Source organism: Pyxicephalus adspersus, chromosome 5 (genome assembly GCF_032062135.1).
Source record: "Pyxicephalus adspersus chromosome 5, UCB_Pads_2.0, whole genome shotgun sequence".
Classification (NCBI taxonomy): domain Eukaryota; kingdom Metazoa; phylum Chordata; class Amphibia; order Anura; family Pyxicephalidae; genus Pyxicephalus; species Pyxicephalus adspersus.
This window is the reverse complement of record NC_092862.1, coordinates 118,645,822-118,656,134: the sequence shown is the minus strand read 5'-3', so window position 1 is coordinate 118,656,134 and position 10,313 is coordinate 118,645,822.

Here is a 10,313-nt window from a genome sequence, read left to right as displayed (position 1 = left end):
GGGGGGGGGGGGGGGCTAGTGAACATGTGAGGATAATATTAAAGAATAAATCTTTAATAATAATATTAAAGTTGATGAAGTGCTGTTTGCTCCTGGCAATGCAGTGGCTTTTCACTTGTGAGAAATACCAGCACCGTTACCACAAATGCAAGGTCAGCTGGTGCAAACATGCTGACCTATGGTGTGGTTTGCTGCTTATGGGCACATATTAATAATATTGTAACACAGTATTTATATAGCACAGACATATTACACAGCACTGTACAAAGTCCACAGTCATGTCACTAGCTGTCCCTCAAAGTGGCTCACAATCTAATGTCCCTACCATTCTCTTATGTCTTTATCACAGTCTAAGGACAATTTTAGGGGGAAGCCAACGAACCTAACTGCATGTTTTTGGAAAGTTGGAGTACCCGGAGCAAACCCACACAGACAAGGGGAGAACTTGCAATCTCCATGCAGATAGTGTGCTGGCCAAGATTCGAACCTGAGACCTAGCGCTGCAAAGGCCAGAGTGCTAACCTCTTAGCCACCGTGCTGCATTTAGTAGCAGTTTTAAACCGTAAGTCTGAAAGGGTGATTATATAGTAGTACTGTGGGGTGACCTGAAAAGGGCTGATGGTGCACATGCGATGCCCTTGCAATCTGACATTTGGAGTGCTTTTGCAAAGAAGAATGGGCAAAAATTGCCAAGTCAAGATGTGCCATGCTCATAGATTCCTACCCAGATCAAATGGTGCTTCAACAAAGAATTAGTGTAAGGGTGCTTATCAAACTTTTTTAATTTTTTATATTTTTGCTCTAACAGGTTTGTTTGTTTTTCAATTGAATCGTACAAGTTATACATCACAGTAAAGGTAGGAAAAGATTTGAAATTATTTATTGTGGCATCTGGCATTTTAACGGGGGTGTACACATTTTATATCCACTGTATATGTAGTTGCATGGCGGACCTATGAAACATTCTGCCTGTTATTCTGATGTGCTATTGCTGCATTTACTAAAAACATAATTGTTGCCTGGAATTCTTATTTAAAGCTCCAACGATTAAGCTATGGGGGACAGAGCCGGAGAGAAGGTGAGTATTGCAGTGGAAGTTGCTGTTTTAATGTTTCAAATAGCTAAGCTTGCACTAATTTTGCACTTCAACAGCTTTTTTTCTGTGCTTGCCGCATTTCTAAAGAGGAAAAATACAGGGAAAAGTGCAGGTATTTCATTTTGCTTGTCTGTTTGCTACCTCTTTATAAAAGTAGACTTTGAACTATGCTGCACAGCTCGGTACGTAATGCCAGACTATGACAGGATAGGCTTCATTTATTAAAGCTCTCCAAGGCTGGAGAGAATATACTGTAATCAGTGAAGCTGGGTGATCTAGCAAACCTGGAATGGATTTCTTCAAAGTCATTTGTTATTTGTGAGCAAATGTTTGAATCCTGGACCAGATCCGTTCCAGGTTTACTGGATCACCCAGCTTCACTGATGAAAGTGTATCCTCTCTAGCCTTGGAGAGCTGTAATAAATCAGGCCCTATACATAATTCCAGCCGGGCCAATCAGAATGCCAAATGATTGGGAACCCAGAAGAAGGACCAGATGAACATGGCAGTACCCGCAGCAGAACAAGTACAGCTGAGTGTGTTTAGAAAATAGCAACTAAACAGTTTATTTTACTGCTGAAGAGACATTGGGTTTGATTTATCAAAGCTCTCCAGGGCTAGAGAGGATACACTTTCATCAGTGAAGCTGGGTGATCCAGCAAACCTATTTGTTAGCAAATGTTTTCATTCCTGGACCAGATCCATTTACAGGTTTGCTGTATCACCCAGCTTCACTGATGAAAGTGTATCCTCTCCAGCCCTGGAGAGCTTTAATAAATCAGGACCATTGTCTGTCCCTTCTGTAATAGAGAACATGCCTAGCTGCAGATTTTAACTATTAAGGTTTAGTTCCACTTTAAATTGTATGTAAGGCAAAACATTTCTTTTTAGTTTCTGATCAAGTAGGAAAGACTTAGTTGGTCTTTGGGTGTTTATTGCTGTCTGTGACACTTTTGGGGATATTTACCCCCTTTATGTGTCCAGAATGGTTACCAGGATGTAAAATTTGGGGAATCCAACATTTTGAGCTGTCATTAGAACATTAGGCGAGAGAAAGAATTTTGATAGGGTGGCCAATTCCATGCATATCTCTGGGATATTTTGTTCATATTGGAGAGATTTCTTCTCAACTCCTACTGTGTCTTTAGGACGGGAAGCAAAGGGAAATCTCTTAGGAAGGGTACAGAAATAAAAAATAAAACTTATATCTTCCCTGCTCTACACAAAGCTATGAAAACATTTGGCTGAACATAAAGTCTAAGCTTAGAGTGGTTGTACCTTTCTTGGAGTTGTGCACATTTCAGATCCTCAGTGCACCTCTGCTATATTGCTATGGATATGTTTAGAGATCTGCTAAATGTGAGAAAAGAGAAGAATAATCCATCTTTTCTACACCAGGTACAGCTTTATGTTTTAAAAATAAGCTGATGCTGATATCATGTTCACTATTTTTTTTTATGGACATGTCATCTTCACATTTTATAACACCAAACATGCACAATTCCCGGCATCGCTCTCCACTGTGACAAATGACTCCCAAAAGCTCCAAGGAAACGGCATTACTTGCTGCACAAATTAATGTTAATTAAAATACAAAGCAGCTCAATAGAATGGACCTTTCCGAGGTAACATAATAATAAAATCAATCTGTACAACAAAGTATTGAACCGTATCCAATGGCACGATTGTTAGAACACTCATTCACAGAAAAGATCCTACATGCACCAACACGGAAATTCAACAGTATACTAATTATATGGATATGGTTCAATGACTCATAAAGCAGGAAATATCAGATATGAATAACTGCACCGTACGTATGAATAAAAAAATAGGAAGATTCGTCAGTCTGGGAGAACAGGAAAATAGCTACTTTCAAGTCAATAATTACAGATAAAAGTTTGGCTGTCTAGTGTTACTATATCAAATCGCAGTTTACCTGCCAGCACTCCCCCTTTTTCACAATACTCCAATCATTAATTTTGGCTGCAGAGCTTATATTGTTGTTCCTTAGCAACAGCACTATTGGAGAATTAAGGATTATTTTCTAGAGTGTCGGGGTTCTCCTTCTTCAAACTGGGATGTGTGCAATATGAAAAGGGGTTGTGCACAAATGTAGAGTGTTGCAAAAAGCAACAATGATATAGAAAGTGAGGTTACAAGAGAACTAATACATCCCACCTAGGATCCAGACTTACAAGTTTATTTGATATGAAGGTTTTCTCCAAAGAGTTTCTTGCATTTTCTGTTGGTGCTGACCATTGCGGGTCTTCAGCATGTAGTACTTGACACCGTATTTTCTCATTCTTCTTTGTGACTGCTCTTCCTATCATCAATAAAATGGGACAGTATCAAAAACACACGCCATGTATAATTACAATAATAAACCAAGTTTTTTTTCTTTTTTGGCAAACAATTTAACAAATATATATACATACATAGGTAAATAAAGTGTCCACAACCGTTTAGCCCCAAATCCACATGGGATTCCCAGAGTTAAGTGTTAAATAGAGTTCAACTACAGTCATCAATAATAGAGATTAGATAATGGAACCTGAAATACCAAATGGTACATAAGATCTTTGTCTCAAACCCGGCGCGTTTCGCCATTAGGCTTCCTCAGGGGTATAAAACAGACTTTGACAATAGTAAGTATTAAGCAAGGTTACAATTAGTTCATATTGAACTTGAACCAAACCGGTATGTAAAGAATTAAAAGTAAATACATTGATTTTTGAAACATTGAATTATGGTCAAATGGTTATGGTCATGGGTATGGTCAGATTTCAAAATACAATAATGATCAAGAGTAATTTAGGGGTAATTTGGAAGTGTAATAGGATGGTAATTCAAGAGTATAATATAATTTTGTGATTAATAAATGTTTCTAGGTGTGTTGTAAAAAATTAGTTATAGTGTAAAATATTAGGTTAGTAGTATGCCTGGGTAAGTAGTATAATTATTTATGTATTCATGGAGCTTGGATTAAGCTTCAAGTTCTGCTCAAATTATTGAATTTATCATAAAACTTAAAATTTAGGAATGAAAAAACATGTATTGTAACATTGATTAATACATATCTTCTCTTACATATTCACTTGTATATGACGGTTACTCATGAGTGTAGGTAGTTCTTGCTGTTATAACCTGTTTTGGGTAGATTTTTGTTTGACCTAATGGATAAGGAATAGCAGCCTTAAAGTTAGGTTTGTAATTCTCTAAATTGTTATATAGATAAAGATATGATGTAACAATTGTGATATATTATTCAATATGTACTTACGTGATACTTGTGGTTAGGGTGAAAAGTAGCAGCGTAAAGGTATATTGAGCTTATGGAAAATCTAATGAAAGAAAGGCGTATACATAAATTATGGTGTTTCTCTAAAGAATAAAAGTGGATATGCAGGAAAAACTTTTGAACAGAAGATATTAATTTACTTACATTTTGTAGGAAGCAGTTGCTCATATGGGACAAGGTACATTCTTAAGGTAGTGTCCTTAGTGGAAGGTGGTATGAACAGCATGGAGACTGTCTTCATGTGAAACCCTTCATAGACAAGGGTCTGGCCTCTTTAAGATGCTATGGTGCATGCGCATGCGTATGCACACACGCTGGCCATCTAACATACACGCATGCACAGACAGTGCTGGAGTGTAGGGCAGGGCAGCTAACCCGATTACATCATAACAAGGACAAGATGAAATTGTGTTATGTGAATGTGTAAATTTTTAAATTTAGGCTAAGTTGAATTAATATAATATGCCAATGGGTAATATTTAGAAATATGACCATAAATGCATTTGTATGTGCTGTGGTCACAGGCGCTGGTAAGGATGAGCCGGGGCAGCCCACAAAACCTGTAGTGTTGGATGGAAGAAAGACGAGCATGCTAGGGGAACAAGGGGTATATTAATATACAGTCCTCCATAAGACCTAAATTAGTATAAATATATAATATTTTTATTACACAGTATTTATATAGCACTGACATATTACACAGCACTTTACAAAGCCCACAAAGTCCCTAGCTGTCCCTCAAAGGAGCTCACAATCTAATGTCCCTATCATAGTCATATGTCTTTAATACAGTTTAAGGACAATTTTAGGGGGAAGACAATTAGAGAGAAGGGTCTGGGGAACCGGTCACACTGAGGAGCACCCTTCAAAAGCAAAGGAATAACATAATGAAAATGCTTTTTATACCGTTCCTCTCCAGATCTAAATATGCATTTAACACTTGACATATAGGGGTAACCCTAGTTCAAGGGTACTTTTTAACTTCCTAGTGTAAGAGTTTAAGGTGTTAATATTTAGGATACATGAGTGTATTACAGTTCCACTCAGTGATTTTCAGTGAAGTGGATAATATTCAGCATGATTGTTCAAGCATTCTTTACCTCTTTTCATTAAAAATAACATCCTCAGCTGACTCTGGTTAGACTGAGATGTCATCAGTTTGCTGCAGGCAGGAGTAAGCATGTGCTTAGTCACATCAACCTTTTTCAACTTTTTCAACATGGGAAAAGACTTTCAGGGCTTCGGGAGCCCCTGACAATAATTACTATATTCGCAACTCACAGTACATTAGTGTGGTGATCAATGAGAAGAAGAACGACAACCTACCTAAAATCTTATATTTTTACTGTGGTGCATTCAGCATTCAACACAAGTGTGTTCTGTCTTTAAACAAAATGCCCCATTGACTAATATTGACAATGATGTGTGTTTAGAACTGTGCTGCAGTATTTTACTATGAGTTCATCTCTAAATTTTAGTTGAGCTGTCATTTAAGTAGTCTAAAAATTTTTGTTGGTAAAACTGTTGGCAAATTCTGTTGGTAAAACATTATTTTTAGTTTGTGAAAAGAATAGGGGAGAATTGGAACCCTTGTCAGGTGTAACTGTTATCCTGGGCTCCATAAAATCTAATTTCTAACAATTTCTGTTCTGGTGAATTTTGTTGCTTGACTTTGACTCAACGCAAGCAAATGTTGGTTTATGGGCTGTTTTTTACCTTTTCCTATGGCAAAGCTTTTTGCCTTGTGTCAGAATTAGAAGAAGTTATATATGTGCCCTATAAATGTAACCTATTATTACACTTTTGCCTATTCTAGCAAGACCCTTACATCTTGTCCATTGAACGTCACAAGGACTGGGTAAATGAGATTGTGCTATTATGTAATGCAAGCAAGTATATTATGGTAAATGGTTTACATTTATGATTCCTGTAATCTGTAAATTACCTGTCAGGGTGGATTAAACCTCATGTAAATGTTAGGTATGGTTAATGTATTAAAGCCGGTAAGACTGCTGGAACTACATTAATACTGCTTGATTCTTTTTAAACAGCTACGCAACATTTAAATGAGTTTAGGTTTTAATTAAAAAGTACATGCCAGCATGATCACCTTCATGTGGAAACACAAAAGAGTAACCCATACCAGTTCATCTAATAGCCCATTAAGAAAAGAATAATTAACAAGTGCTTCTCTCAGTGATCCTAATATACTTGTATAATAACAGAGCTACATCAATGCCTTTCTTTCCCAGAAATTAAATATTCACTTCATGATTAGTAATTAAATTTGTAATAAACCCTATGTTTTGTTACATTTAAGAATCAGGATTTCTGATTTGCCATGTAGGACCACTGAAAACATTTAAACAAAATATTACATAGTTCTGACATCCTTAATACACCCACTGCAACCGCAACAACCAGAAGCAAAAAAGGGGATTCCCTAACATGGATTTTTTAGGGGAGGTTAGTTGGCCTCCCTGTAAAACTTGTGAGATACTTATTTATTCTTTTTGCACTGGAATTTTGGATGAATAAACCTTCAGCCTAAATATATTCCAGGTGCATTAAAACAAAAGGTGCATATTTACATACATATTTACATTACATATTTTTTTATATTAAAAAGCTGTAAACTGTGTAGAAAAGCCTGTATTTTGCCAGCAGCTGCAGAGTCAGACCTTGCACTCTGTGGGGAAGCAGTGATCTCATTGGACATGTGCGAGCTCTGCAAAGAGATATAATTAGAGGTAAAATTAAATGCTGCAAAAATATTGTTCATTGCACAAATAATAATCCTAGGTTGGTGCAAAATATTTATTTTTAGACATGTAAACTGTCAAAAGCCTTATTCTCCCATATGATGTTATTCTATCTCAATAGAGACTACAAATATGTTTTTCTCCTGTTCTGCTCCTTTGTTCATAATGTACCGTACACTAAGCACATACCTCCAAATGTTTATTTTACAAAGGTTATAACGCACTTCTTTAAACCACACTGTAAGAAGTGGTATTTTAACAATGATGTTGCTATTGCAACACTGTCAGTGTTATTTTAATTTCTGTTAAAAAGTAAAATGTAAAAAGTAAATTCACAAAGGTTGTTATTTCCTAATATAATGCTGGGTTTAGGCAGGTGAAAACTCTGTTTCAGCAGCACATACTCACTTTTCTCCTCCCCAGCACTACATACCCTCCTTTCTCCTCCCACACAATACATACTCACCTTTCACCTCCCCAGCCCTACATACTCATTTCCCCCCCAGCACTACATACTCACCTTTTACCTTCCTAGTAATGACAGCTATTGTGCTTGGTGATTGACTAATAAGGCCTGCAATCACCTGGGGTGGAAACAGAATCCTCAGACCTGTAAAAACGTTTTTTTCATCTTGGAGCCTACACATGGACTTCCATGGAAACAACCAACTGGCTATTTCAACACACATTGGGACGATTTATTAAAGCTCTCCAAGACTGGAGAAGATAGACCTGGATCTCCTATAGATAGTTTATCTTCTCCAGTCTTGGAGAGCATTAATAAATCAGGCCTATTTTGCTAGCTTGGGATACTGTTTCCACATTACTGCAAAAAGGCTGCAGCACTGAGGGGGAAGTGCTTAATTCCTGTCATTTTCCAAGGTGGACTTATAGGCATAGCACTTAGGTGTTGAGCCCCAGCTAACAGACTGAATCCAATGTCTCAGGGCCAAATATTTAAAAATCTGACACTTCTAAACTGATACTCGATATATGTCACAATTTGTTCCCATGAGGTTATGAACGGCAAAACAAGCAATTACAGAATCCACTAGAGGGATCAACACAACTGCTGATTCATCCTTCCTTTAAAATGCTCTGTATGTAAAAACAATATTGTGCTTGTAAATACAATAGATGTTCTCTAACATAATTCCTAAGTACTTACATAAAGGACCTATCAACCATTGCAGAAACTTGTAATTTCCTAAAATCAAAGTTTAGCCTGCTTATATTTTTCTTCATATTTTCATATTTTTTATAGGCCCAGTGACCACATGATGGGTCTTTGCTTTTCTCTGCATTGCAAGAAGATCATTGCTTGTGAAGGACTGGAGCTGTACATATCTTCCTAAACACATCACAGCACCCTGCATCAGTACCTGTCCCAAGAACCCTCAGCGGTGGTTTGGCTCTTGCAAGATGTCATGCAAATATCCCTTTAAGATAGGAAATATCCTAATGGACAGATAGCAGTCTGGAGGACTAGGTATTTCCAGAAACTATTCGCATGCAATAAAAAAATTGAAAGAACCAAAATTTGGTAAATGTAATGGGTGGTCTAGGGAAAGTAAGGCTGGGGAGGAGAGGGATATATCATGCTAGACATCCTCTAGCTATGAAATGAGATGGGCTGCACTTCCAACTTTAGCTTCTAATGCACACTGTGAAAAGATAATTATATGCAGTAAAATTAGATTAAGCAAAATCAGTAATGGAAAGGAGCTTGTACACCTGTGCAAGACTGAAGGTAAGACTGGAATTCAGTCTTAATAAAGGATGGTGTGCTGGGTTATTAAATATTCTAAAGATGCTTTAAGATTTCCACCAAAGTTTGCATGCAATAAAAGTATTTCATGTCTTTCTAAATTGTGTGCAATTAGGTATCATTCAAATGAACATTAGGTAGCATTAAAGCTGGCAAAGTTGAGTTTTTATACCAAGCTGAGTGTACATGTACTATCTGGTAAAATGGGATGAAGTGCAGAGCAATGGTGACTGGCAGATATTAATGCTAGCTTAGATACAATATCAAATCATAATCACTTATTATATTTAGTTGCCACAATTCATATGCATGTGATTGTAGTCAGGTGACCCCCAAGGCTCCTTGACGTACATGTTGTGTTAGGTCTATTGGTAGGAAGGATCACATTATGGTACAGATAGAAAGTGAAAGGGTGCCTGGAGTCCCGCAACCAAAATGTGAACCAGGAAGGCTTGGTAGAGCAGAGGTTGGGGCTGACAGCAAATTTTTATGCTATTTTTAGGGTGATGTAAATTGTGAAAAAATGTAAAGTCTTTAAAAACTCTATAAATCTAAATAAAGTAAAATAAATATTTTTTACACAACTTCTGCCAATCACGGCTGTATTTAAGTGCTCCATACAGTGCATTCTATATATCATGAGTGTCAGAATTCAGTGGATTCACTTCTTCCTGCCACAAAACTCTGGAATAGAAAATGAAAAGAAATGCAAAACTACTGCAATGATATCTTGTATCTACTGTATTAAAATGTTACCCAGTGCCACCTGCTGGCCAAATCCACATCATTTCTACCAGTGCAAACACCAAAAGCATTTATAAAAGTTAGACTATTTAACAAATAGCTTTATAAATAGGCTAGGAATAACTGTTCTAAATTTAAAAAAAAAAAATTTAGATGGATTTACATTATGCATTGTAACACATGTTTCCAATTGGTAAAAATGCATGACTAATGTAATATGTTGGCGCTATATAAATACTGTTTTTTTATTATTATTTCTATTATTAATATTAATAATAACAATAACAATAGTGTGCTTTTCTACACATACCGGACTCTATTTGTAAAACAGGGAATCTGACATTCCTTCAAACATTCCCTGGTGGGAATTAATGACTGCTGTTGAAACACATGGACCTGGAAGATTCCGGGAACGTTTGATAGAATGTCAGATTGCCTTTTTTATAAATAGAGCTCATTGACATCCTATACAAACTGCATTGAAGCACTTATGAAAACATGATGGTACATATTTTCATGGGTTTCCATTAGGATCAGTTGAAACATATACAGTTGAAATATATACACATATACCCCCCTCCCTCCACAGAAAAGAATCAGCTTATAGGAGTCAAGAGACCCTAACACCATGTATGTGCCCCA